Here is a 13,304-nt window from a genome sequence, read left to right on the forward strand (position 1 = left end):
TGGGTGCATCACTACACTGCAGAGGTTAAATGACATGAAATTTATCGACATAATATAAAACTTTCCATTCAAGTGGAAAAGGAAAAAATTGCGTCATATTGATGCAAAAGCTGTAATGAACTGGTCCCCGATGATTCGGCCACAAATCAGCTAATACAATCGTTTTAATTAAATGAACTGAAACCAACGTTAACCACATTAACCTGGAGCTAATACATTCAATAAATTACATTGACTACTTCATGTAAAATTTATCGTATCAGCGGGAGAACAATGTACGTTGAAGGAATTAAATTGTTCTATATGGAGATGAAACGCATTGTTGGTACACTGAAATACAGAATCCCTCGTCGGGAATTGAAGATAATTTCTTGCTGGTACTTGAAATTCTGCGTGAGCGATTACGATTAAGAATTTTTTCAAAAGTCCCATTTGGCCTCATTCGGCAAACTATTGGGCAACTCTTTGAAATTCACACCAGGAATAACCAATAAAGTGCCCCACGCCGGGGTATCAACCCTGACTAGATGCGCCCGAGAATTTTGATATTTAAATGGGAATTAATCTTTGATATTTTCAGGTACATATCAGAAGTATTTTTTTGCGTCAGTAAACTTCATTAACGAGCCCGTACCGCGCCCTGCTTCAATCTATTAACCCTGCTAAAGACGCCCCTGATTACAGTGGAAAAGCAGCAGATCGAGGGGTTTCTCAGTTGACACGAATTTACCCAGCCTCACAGCTCCTTTGACTGATCATTAAATCGAGCATTTAGCACCTTTTTCAGAAAATTTGGGAGGAAATTCCCTGGAAAAGTCTCAATAAATCTGTGACACGTTCTGATACATGACAGATTTTTTTGAAAAATATTTATGGAAAACTCAAAAAAACGCGTTAAATTTTGATAGCGTGCAAATTTGCCCTCTCCTCGAGGTTTTGAGATAATTGCTGGCCGACCCAATTTGATAACAGATACCGCAACGCTCACTTCAGCTTCACGAAAATGGCACGTTGTTCAATTGAAGACCGATAATTGATTCGATGCTATTCTTGATTCGTTTGAACAGTGCCCTAAAAATTGAACATGCTTGAAAAATGAACACTCGAACTAAGTAGATTATTTACGATGAAGATGGGTTTTGCGCGCAAATATTGGTGCATTCGATAATGGTGAGGTAAAGTACTACAATCTGTCTCCATCACAGAGCAAATTGTGAAGACGAGTTTGTTGAAGGAAAGGCGGAAAGTCTTGAGATGACGAGGAACCACGACTGTTCGGTGCACCAAACTCTCGATAAATTTTTAATGTTTCGTTCAGGGATATAGCGAGATACCATCAGCATCTCCACGAAATCAGCATCCTTCATCATTCTCCAAACACGTTCTCAATGTCCAGCATTTATCGCCTTCATCAAGGCCACCAAGTAGGAAAATATGAGTACCAGCAATAGCTTGTTAACCATAGAAGTACATAATAAAAAAATAATTGCCAGGTGACTACGTGAAAGAATATTACTTAACAACTAATATAGCGTGACAGTGGTTAGTTAAAAATGTAAAATAGTTATCGTGTTTTCGTTTTAATGGCAAAGAATATCGTAATAACAGCATTATTGGACATGGTGGTGTTTTGTTGTTGCGATGTGTATCATTGTTATTACCCAAATTAACGCATGTTTATATGCTTAATAACCATAATATATTAATTCTGATCAATCAGGCAAGCGATTAGTTCATCATTAATCTTCCAAAGCAGTAAATATCACTTTTTTAGGTGCGTTCTTAACCACCGACAGCTGCAAAATTTGCAACTTTATTCGACAGATGCTTTATCATCGTTTGTGTGCTTCGAATTGATGAACGATCATGCTATTTAACTTTCCAGCCCGATTTCAATGCTTTCGGTTTGGGAAAACTCTTAAAATCCCGTTTATTATCATACACTCTTTGTTTTCGCTATTATAAAAGTAGGGAGTGAAAATCATCCTAACTCTTAATAGCTATATTTACGAGTGGTCAAACACTTGAAGCAGCAACTTTCCTGCTCTTTTATGACTATTGGAAACTTTTTAGTGCCGTTGGCTGCAAGTTTCCTCGATTTTAATGATGGCAATTTATTAATATAAGGAGAATTTTATTCGAAGAAATTTTATTTATAATGCCAAGTTTCGCAATTGCTCCAGTTCAGGAAGTTACAACGAGAGTGTTTCAAGGATCTCTCCGCTATCGATAACGACTTTAAAATTGTTTTACTGCATTTATTGCAGTTCAAAAACTTAGATTGCATATTGGAAACAGTCCCATCTTTTCATTATTGAAATAGGACCCATTAAAATGTGTTCGGACCTATCGAATAACGTCAGCTGTGCAACAGAAGATTTATTATTGGCTTGGGGTTTGCCGCACGACCTTTTCAATATGTGGCAGACATTAATATGAAACGGCTATTAGTGGATATTAAAATCTTGTTGGGCAAGTGATTCATTCGAGCCTTGAGGAACAATTTGAAAAATGTACGTTATTAAGTTTGGCAAAACCTCCCGAGGCCTGCGCTATTATTTCCACCTGGCCGTCGAAAAACTTGCTGACAAATAAGGACAGCGGATGATATTTCAAAGCTCAACGTTAACAAATAACGAATCTACACGAAAATGTGTTTCGCGAAAAGAAATATTTTCCTGACATATTGCGAAAGTTTTCCTAAGGAGCAAACATCAAAAGTGAGAAAAGTAGGACGCGTTTTCTCTGGGAGGTTGATGAGTGTTACATAGCAGGTGTCCGAACTTAGTTTTATATCATTTGTGTGGCTTCTCGAAGTTTTTTCAATCCCCCTTAATGGACATATAGAAAGTCGCGATAGGTTTTTTTACGGGAAATTTACAGGGGCACGCTCCGAAAATGCGCCTGTCCAGCTGGACCTCTCAAGATCCTCGAGATACCTCCCTCCCGCCTCCCGTCTGAAATGCTACACGCACAAAACGATGCTGGTGTTCTCTCCTGATCCATCAGCAATACGCACTGCTACGTTCACGTCACTCGTCTTCCTGCTGTAACTATCCGAGTATTGAGTTCCGAGTTCATTTAGTTACATACAGTGGCGGCCATAGAAATAGGGCCACTTCAAAAATGTCAATTTTTTATTTCTATTAGTAAAGAGACAAAAAATTACAACAAAAAAAAACTAGAATACATTTAATAACAAAGAAAACAATATAGAAAAATATAATTTAACGAAAAATAAATAAGTCTTCAACAAAACAATAAAAACAAAATAAGTATGTGGTCATAAAAATAGGACCGGTAAAACGTTATCAAAAAAAAAAAGGAAAAAAAACGACATTAGCAATTGAATATGACCAAACGTTTAATATTTGGTTGCTTCTCCCTCTTGGGCAATCACTCCCTTTAATCTTTTAGGCATTGATCTAATTAAACGCTGGCAGAGCTCAACAGGAATAGCTTCCCATTCCCGTTGGACTATGGACCACAGTTCTTCTTTATGTTTGACCTGATGACTCCTCACAGCAGCCTTAAGGTGTACCCAAAGATTTTCGATGGGATTCAGATCCGGCGATTGTGAAGGCCATGGCACAACAGAAATTGCTTCATTTGGAAAAAATTGTTTCACTCGCCTAGCCGTATGTTTCGGGTCATTATCTTGTTGATGTTTCCAAATTAGTGGCATTTCTTCCGAAGCATATGGTAGCATAACATTTTTCATTATTGTAAGGTATTCCTCTTGGTTCAGGATTTCTTTTATCCAATAAATAGGACCAACATCGAACCAAGAGAAGCAACCCCACAATTTTCTATTATCACCTCTGTGTTTAAGGGTTTTTAGAGCATGTTTTGGAAGCAATTCCTGTTTTGGTGGCCGCCTCACGCACCGTCGACCATCCAAACCGAACAAATTAATTTTTGTTTCATCCGAAAAAAGAACATTTTTCCATAATTTTATGTTATTATCTTCGCTTTCAAAGCGAAGATGATTTTTCGCACATTTTAGTCTTTTTAATTTGTTTGTTTTTGATAACGACGGTACCTTTCGAGCCACTCGGCCATGTACCATAAATGAACTTCTTGCAGTCGTCTTCGGATAGTTCCGGAACTTATTTCCAATTTTAGGTCCTCTTGAAGTTCTTTGGGACTTAAAAAAAGGTTTTTTTTTTGGGATTCTCGCTTTATTCGGCGGTCGGTCAAAATGGTTGTTTTCCTCTTCCGACCGCGATTTTCTTGTTGTTCTTCGTGTTTGAGGGCATTTATTATTAACGTTTTCGGTCTTCCTAGTGTTTGAGAAATTTGACGAAGGGAATTGCCCTCATCTCTAAGTGTCTGTATTCTAATTCTTTCAGTTAGAGAACAGTGGTTTTCACGCCCTATCTGTTTGTATATTAATTATTAAAATACATCAAAATGTTTCGAAATAATTAATTAGACTTATCTTTCAATTTCTATTCTAATGAATGAAGTATTATGAAAGTTATTTAAAAAAATAACGAGCTTTTAATATACTGGTTCTATTATTATGACCACCTTAGTTTTGACTGTCTAAACGAAACAGGGGAAGTACAATTCTAGTATAAGGTAATTCCCCTGGTTTCTATTGACACACATAATTACCAACCTTGTAGAAATTTAGGAACCTATTTCGAACGAGATAGAATAACTTTCATTAAACTTTTTTCCATATTTAAAATTGAACCAGTAGTGGTCCTATTTTTATGGCCACCACTGTATACAGGGTGTCCCATTTGAAACTACGATTTGAGATCACTCGAGAACGATACGTTGCATGGAAAAAAGTTCAAGTAAAAGTTGTCCGGTAAAGAAGGGGACATGTCATGAAGTTAGTGATCTTTAGCCAAGATGCCATTTTAAGGCCATTTTAAGGGCATTTTTTTTTATGGCGACCTCGTTTTCTGCGGATCTTTGTAGGCCTTCGAAAGATCTTTTATTTAAACAATTTTCTTACTAGACGTTTTGCTGCAGAGTTATCTTTGATTTTTGTCCAATTTTTGAAATAGCCCAAATTATTGCATCTTTTTTTCAAAAAAGGTTTTACAATACATATTCTGTTTAAAACTCATAACAGTCCTTGTATCGAATAAAAAAAATATCTCCATCAGTTGTAGTCTTACGAAGTTGCAGCATGCTTGGTTGGTCTAAGAGAAAGAAGAAAATTCACCGCTCTTACAACAACAATTTTATATGAATATGCCGTTTAACAGAAACGACATTAAGCCATAAATAAACAACTTGGCCCTAATCCCTCGGTACTTACTCCGTTGATGGCTTGTGAGAAATTACTAATTTCCATATGGAAAATTATCAATTTAAGCCACGTTTAGGCTTTGGCCTGCGGAGAATATGCCGGTAAATATTTGCTTCAAAATATATATCAAAACTCGTCGTATTTTATATGAAAGTCAGGGATGTGTCCAACAGAGTTGAGACTTTCAAATGGGACATCTATTTAAAGGCGGTCTGTTTTAGGTTGAAAATCTCTGAAAAATAACCAAACACATGTAAATATCGAAATCGCATTTTGATCTACACGTGAAAAATCGAAGGGATTTCCATAAAGGTTGATATATTGAAACAGAACATTATTCATGCTTGTATCGGTCAAATTTTCCAGGTCCTTAAAATATAGTAAAATACTCTTTATTCTAGTTTAAATATCAAATTTCAGGAGAGTCTCTAGTGGGGTTAAAGCCACAGTTTCATTCATCGCTTTGTTCAAAAATAAAAATGAATGAAAGGTAGTAATGAACTAATCAATTATCATTAATAGGAACGTAACTTGAAGGATGCGCAGATAAGAAACAAGGCTTCACAATGGAAAAGGAGCAATAATGGAAAGATATAGAATTTCTTTCCATGATTTTCCATAATGAAAGCGTTAAACTGCAAAAATGGTTTATGACGAGAGTCATAGGAGCTTTTAATTGATTTTTAACTCCTACTTGTGTACGAAAAAGATCAAACACGACGCAATTCTGAAACGAGAAAATTAGAAAATGTTCAATTCTTTCTACGAAAATTTATGAAATTTTAGAAGGAGAGTGAATGAAATTACGTTAGATGAACGAAGTCAAAATTGAATTTAGACTAGTGGAGTTGAGTTTAGAAACGTTGAAAGGTATTATTTTTTGCGACTTTGAAGCTTCACTCCAATTATGTGAGTTATCGGAAGAAAGTAACGTTTAAACTCACTCTCTCCGGCGATGACATTAGGAGGCGGCCTGAAATTCGTGCCCTAATAATCACGATTTTGATTGATGCATCTAAAAATTCTAAAAGGGCGTTGGTGATTATCATGCATCTGTATCGAAGATGTTACTAAAGAAGTAGCTTACGAATGACAACAATGTCAAGTTCTTAAATTTGCAAAATTGCTTCTGAACAAACTAAACGGTACAGGGGCCTATCTGATACTTCAAAGATCAGTATTGATAGTTTTTTCACGCAAAAAAAAAATCGGAATTCGTCAGGAAACTTACAGAGTTTGCAAATTTTCGAATGGTTTTCCCAGGACCTTCGAATTGACAACGCTTTAGGTATTTCGAAGATCGTTCTCCAGCTTATTTGATGTGCATTAAGCGTAATCTACAAATGTGGGTACTGAAATTAGACGTTTGTTTGGTTGAATCATGAAATCTACCACACCCCTACTACGCGCATCTTCTTGAGCACTTTTGAATTTGAGACTCTACATGGTGAATGCAAAAGAGGGTTGACGCATCTTTAAAATTCGAATCTACCGCGGTTCTTTTCCTAGATTTACACTAACTTTGTTTAAAACGCTCTCAAAGTCACTCGCGTTGGTTCGTTAGAATGCTTCAAGGCGTAACTTGGTCGTGTTGATCTACCACACTTCTTCTTGACTTAACTATTATGCATATCCTATATCGGTCGTCCTCCTCAATGCGAGGGGGAGTCGGTCATCAAAACCGTAGAATACCTTTCGCATTACTGAAAATCTATTCATTTAGTTACGTTCATTGAAAAGTACCAGCAATCTAATTGTTATTAATATGAGTATCCGGTTCGTTTAACTGGGTTGTCCCAACTTTTCCCTCGTCCAGGAAATCCAGAGCTTAATCTATAAGCTAATTTGCCAACGTTTTTCGGGGGTTTATTTCCAAATGGCGCCTCCGCTTTGTTTAACAATTAAACAGGCGACAAATTTTAAGCCACGTTGAAATTTCATTTTCCGTTTATCTAGATTGACGTGGCCGTCCAGGGAATCGTCATTTAACTTTATTTTTTCGATGCCACATTCCGCTTTTTAACGTATTTGTAGATGCATCCAGAGACAGATTTTGTTTCAAAATTCGACAGGTTGGTGTTGGGAATTTAAAGTTTTAGGAACAAAGGAATTGAATCTCGATAATTCCATTAAAATCCAATTGACAAATTTATCAAGCGCTATTATACTCGTTAATTTACCAAATAAATTCGAACGGATTTAAATAGATTCGAACCATCCGTTGCGATTAATAAAAGTCCAAAATCTATTTGAAGAGATTTTAATTATAATTTGGAAGGGCGAACGGTGATTAATTGAATCGGTTCACAATTAAATAGTTGCCAAAATGTTCGATAATTAAAGGATTCAGTAACTCACTAGCGATAATAACTGCTTTTAATATGGATCAACAGGACTGGACTCATGGCTCCGAGAGTAAATATGATTCCGCCTGAAATAGAGGGTGAAAAACATTTTTATAATGTTAACGTAAACTTGCAAGATCCGCAACGTGTTCTACGCATTCTTTAATTAACTCGACAAAAAAAATATATTTGCGGTAAGTTCATAGCAGACCCGTAAGCCTTACACAAATATTTGTAATAACCGAACGCGAATTTCGGTCTACGTGTGTTAAAGAAGTTTATAAACCAATGTTGATAGGCTGCAGGTGACCCAAATCTTCGACCTCGTTGGCTGGCCACCTGAAATAATTTTTATGGACTCGTTGAGTAACAGATCGCACATAAATTTCAGCAAAATCAGGCTAATATCGCACCTTTGATCGATCGTACATAAACGAACGAACGTTCCGTATATTATCTAGGCGGTGAAAACAGTCTCTTTGTTTTTCGGTACGTCTCTGCATGCTTTATTCACCTCCCTTATCATTGATCTACCGGCCCCTGAACTTCCTTCAATAAAGCAAAGGGCATTTTCTGGGTTTAAACAGACGCGTGCCAATACTTCGCTCCCCCCTGTTATTCCATTTGCCAGATGTGCGATTGCTATTTTGGGGTTTTTATTACAAAGGTTTATTTCCTAGACCTGGCACGTGACTTTATGGTTAACGAGAGGAAATTACGAAATAAATATTATCGTTTAGTCAGGGAATTTTAGGGAAGGATCACGTGAACGTGTATGTAGCGTTCGGCGGAATTGAGGTAATATCACTTCACTCGAAAAAGTGAAACTCGACCCTCCATAGCTCTTGAAGGGGTGCGTGAATTAGATCGTAACTATGGCGTGATGGAAACGTACCCCTAAAAATACCTTTATAAAAAAGGGCAGACTAATAAATGTCAGCCCTCTCAGGGTGTTTCTTATGTCTACGATCTCTTGTAGGTAAATTTACTGATGCAGACCTTTTTATGGGTGTAAGGATTTTAGTGTGATGTTTCGAAACCAAAAAAACACGTGTACTTCTCCAAGTGTTAGCATAGAGTGGTACTAAAAGCGAAAATTTCCGTCAAATATTTCCGTTTTCTGGAAATCCTTAATAAGTCTCGACTAGCACAAGTAGGTCCGAGCACTTCAACTGAATTGGTTGGATTTACACCGGAAGCATCGCGTGACTATAGGCCGAGATACTGTTCGAAATCGTCTACATGAAGCCATCTTCATAATCGAAGACCACAGATATGTCGAGCTCTTTCTAAAGGCAATCGCGCCGTAAGATAACAGTAGTGTCCAGAATATCGAAATTGGAATGGAATTGATTGGGCAACAGTTTTATTCTCTGACGAATCCAGATTTGGATTTCACTGCGAATCTATTTGAATAAGAGCGCAGAGACGGTCTGGAAACGTTAAGCCTTTACCACACGTCCAGGAAATCTATTCATTCAATGGTACAATAATGGTGTGGGTCGGAACAGTGATTGACGGTCGAACCGACCTCGTTTTTACAAATCGATTTCAAAGAGTTCGACAGTACCTCGACACCATTCTTTATCCTACAGTCCCACTATTTGCCGGCGCTGTTGGCCAAAACTTTCGCCTCGTGCTTGATGGTTCACATATCGCTGGTAGCGTGACGGGCTGGTTGACCAACGACGGAATTGTCGCATTGCCGTGGCCAGCAAAATCGCCAGATTTGAATCCGATTGAGAATATCTGGGACATGCTTAAAAAAAAAGAGTTTCGCTACATATAGCCAACGTGATGGGGAAAGATACCACGGGCGGAAATCGACAATATTATTTTAAGTACGGACGACAGAACTAGGTCTGTAATTAATAACTGTGGAGGCCATACTTTGTATTAGACTTCATTTTTTTTTATCACTGAGAATGTTTTATTAATTTAAAAGAAGGGCGATTTTAGTTATATTTACACTTTATGAATAAATCAGTGTATGAGGCCGTGCACGCAAAAGTGGCCGAACACTGAAATCCGATTGTCGAAGAAATACGATTCAAAATAACTAAGTTTAGTTCATGGTAATTAATTATATCAAAACTACCTCGAGTGTTAACTGACCCTTAAATTTTACACGAATAATTTTATTATTCGTGTAGAATTATTTTCTATTTATATATTATATTATTTTATATTTTTGAATTAGTGTTAAAGCAAAAAAATGTAAATTATAGCTAATTTTGGTTGGTTAGGGCTCCTTCACATTGAACATATTATGCACACGTAAGGAAGTCGGGGTTGAACGGTTGTCTACCAAAATTTATTAAAGACTTTTCAAAAATTAACATCCTACACTAACATAGTAACTAATACATTTTGGATAAAAAATATTAATAATAATCATCGAATTTTATTACCGGAATTGTATCCAGAATAATATTGGATATGCTCGGTTTTCCATAAAAGTCCTAAGGGATTGATTGAATATATACAGCTAGCTGACGAAAATCTGTCTATTTTCTCACTTCTTGCATTACCTTGAGGGTATAAAATTGATAAGTTGTTGCTAATTATACTTATTAAATTCCTTTTTTTTTAATCCACTTAACAAAAATCACTCTCAGTATCATTAGAATATTTATAATGAACCATGAAAGGATATTATTTTTCCAAATGCAGCCACTGAACTTTTAGCCATTCCACTTTCGACTTTTTAGTTAATATTTTTTCATTACACAGTTTCGATTCCAAATATTTAGTGAAAATCGATAATTCTTTACTCATGTCTTTAACAATAAACGGTTCAGTTTTTCGAGCAGCCAAAGCTGCTGGTATTCAAACTTGTGGTCTGAATATGTGTTGGAAATATTTTTTTTGTTTTTGCACAACCCCAAAGTCTCGATCACACGGGAAATATGAGTGCTCACTTGCACGAAATTTATGATCTATAACTTCTACCGTTTAATCAGGGCTAGATACGAAGTACTGACATAAAAGTGAAAGTTTGATATAGCGATTTTTGCCACCACATTAACCCGAAAACATAATTAACTTTTTACATTTTACATGGTTTTTTTTTTTTGCAAAATGTGAAAGACACGAGCTTATTTCTTGTGGTTCACAGGAGGGAATGGATTTCATTTTAATTTTTTTTTATTTAATTTTTAGCCTACCGGGTCAGTTAATTACTAAATTTTCAAAAGCAACTCCTTTTTCACATAAAGAAATGTCAAAACGTAATAATGGCCTAACCGACGTAGGCCACTTTAGCTTTGGAACTTTTGAATATATTGAAAATGTAAAAGGGAATAAATGCTTTTTTCACCGAGGACAGTAAATAATCCAATGAAAAATATTACATACCTTAAAATATTTTTTTTTCACAAAGCTGTAACGCGTTTGTGTAAAAAACAGAACAAAGTGTCCCAGGCCACTTTTGCGCCGACGGCCCCATACGTAATTTGGAAATGTATCAACAAAAGCTTAGTTTGTGTGCAGGCAAAAGCTTGCTTGTTGTATATTACACGCTCTGTAACACTATGCACGCATAACTATATTTTCTAATTAATTTCAAAAGAACGTCAATCTATTTATAAAAATATACTTAGGCCTTTCCGAAGTGCGTATATTCCACATGAGGTTCATTTATATTCGTCCGTAAGGGTTCCCGAGCTGCAGTAATTATTTGTAGCAGTTAGATATTATCGCACAAGGAAAATAAATTTAATAACGCCAAATACGAGGTTCCATAGAACATTTTTTTGCAGTATTCACTAATAATATGCTTTTCCAGAAGTTTTAAGTCGTCACAGGTTTGGATTATTATCGCATAATCGGCGCAGTAAGGCGTAAAGTGCGTGGTGTTCGAACATTAGATTTTGCAATTTAGATAGTATTTATAGGGCTTAACCCTTCAGGTTTAATGGTTTCATAAATATTACTAATAAACCTGCAAATTTCAATGAAGGTATTCGGGTTAAATCAAGTGTATTCGTGCAGAGATAGGCATTCAATGTGATGTGCTTTATTACATTTGCATGGATCACGATATCAATCTACACTTTGTTTTTTTTTTTTCGAAAAGGTTGGAATTTTTTCAGCACTTTCAAATTTTGGGAAATTTAGAAATTATTTTATAGTTTATCATAACATCAAACAGTATCACCCGCATTGTTTAATCTCAACTCTAGTCAAGTTGCCGACCCGGATGGAATACCTGTGAGTGTGAAACATGTAACATTTAAGCTTCAGTATTGCGAAAACTGTTAGAGGCCCTGATATTCTTCATAGAAAACACTTATGCCTGGGCTCCGTGGAAAATCAGAAATCTAGGAATCAATCGTATAATTTTTTTAGGTAGTGTCAGGTCAGACCGTGATTGGCGTTAAAGATATAGTTGACGGCATATTACGGCAACGCCTTCGTATCGCACTCTAGCTTTAGAATTCTCCATAGAATTCAGACCTAGCTACCTCGTTTTAAATAAGTTCCTTCCGATATCTAGAAGGAAAAATTCGAGATGTTTTTGCTCCTCATTTTCAATCACTCCTTGTTGCCGTTAATAAAGCCGTTCCTCCACAGGTCCAAAATTCTCTTTCCGTGTCAATACACTATCACATTTTTATAAAATATTCCGAACAAATTAATCACATTTTTACGTAAATAGTCGTGCCCCTTATTCGAATTTATTACGCTCTTATCCAAAGGTCAACAAATAAAAGAATTAGGATAAGTGGCGTAGTACGGAATAATAAAATATAGAAATCGATCCTTTCTAATGGTTCTCGATTAAAAGCAAATGTCCAGGTGAAATAAATATTAATATTCCGGCTTCAAATATCCGGAGCGAATTGGATTTTCTTATTAGTAATTTAATCCGAATTCATAAATTGGTTGGACACGGACATGTTTATTTTTACTGTGCATTATTACTTATTTAATACGATTTCTGCTCAATTTGCAAGACACAAGAAGACGGCGAAATTTCCACTATGCTGTATTATGACACATAATAGGAACCGCATATGGGTAATTAACCGAGCTGCAACCCCTAGGAATGATAGAATCAAGCCATAAGGTAAACACTAGCGCAAGATAACATTTGTAGCTTATGTTGAAGATATTTTGATAACCTAAATAGCTGAACTATGTATTGTATGTCCTTCACTCCTCACCTCTGTGCAAATCGATTAGGTTTTGCTATTGCATGAAACGCCTTAATTAACACATATACCTCGTGTTGTAAACATAATAGGTAAGCGACAAGCAACTCAATGTGCCCTGATAGTGCATTTTCTTAATCTTGTACACCCTTGTAAGAGTCAATTATTGGAACAATGCAAGTTGGGGTTTAACTACCAAACTTTCTGTTAAACAAATATAATTACTCCGTCCTTGTTTCTCATTTCCATTTATACCATTCATTTTATGTTTGTCGGAAAGTTTGCGGCTTTAGGTATGCGGGGGTTACGGGTTACGTTACGGGGAGTTCCGTCTCTGAACGAATATCGTCATTGTTAAAACGTAATTAATCGTGGTAATATACAGAATTGAAAAAGCGAAACCGTTGCCGAAATCGCGCAAATGACTGAAGATAACAGCGTTGGGACAATAAGGGAACATACGCGCCAATTAAAGGACAAAGGGGTAAATTATCCTGGAAGGGGATTAGCAGGAAAGCGGTGCAACACCCT

At 36.3% G+C, this 13,304-nt stretch overlaps 1 protein-coding gene across 2 annotated transcripts in view; it reads left to right on the forward strand.

Annotated features, from left to right (window-relative positions):
• Positions 1-13,304, forward strand: part of mRpL16 (mitochondrial ribosomal protein L16) — a 206,658-nt gene that overhangs the window by 114,211 nt on the left and 79,143 nt on the right. The window contains exon 1 of one of the 2 annotated variants that reach the window (XM_066291240.1): positions 12,669-12,688. The exons of the other annotated variant lie outside the window; for it this stretch is intronic. The gene's annotated coding sequence lies outside the window, so the exon portion shown is untranslated. Of the gene's footprint in view, positions 1-12,668; positions 12,689-13,304 lie in introns of those variants that run through there. 2 annotated transcript variants of the gene reach the window in all.

The sequence above is a fragment of the Euwallacea fornicatus genome, chromosome 16 (assembly GCF_040115645.1).
Source record: "Euwallacea fornicatus isolate EFF26 chromosome 16, ASM4011564v1, whole genome shotgun sequence".
NCBI classification, from domain to species: Eukaryota; Metazoa; Arthropoda; class Insecta; order Coleoptera; family Curculionidae; genus Euwallacea; species Euwallacea fornicatus.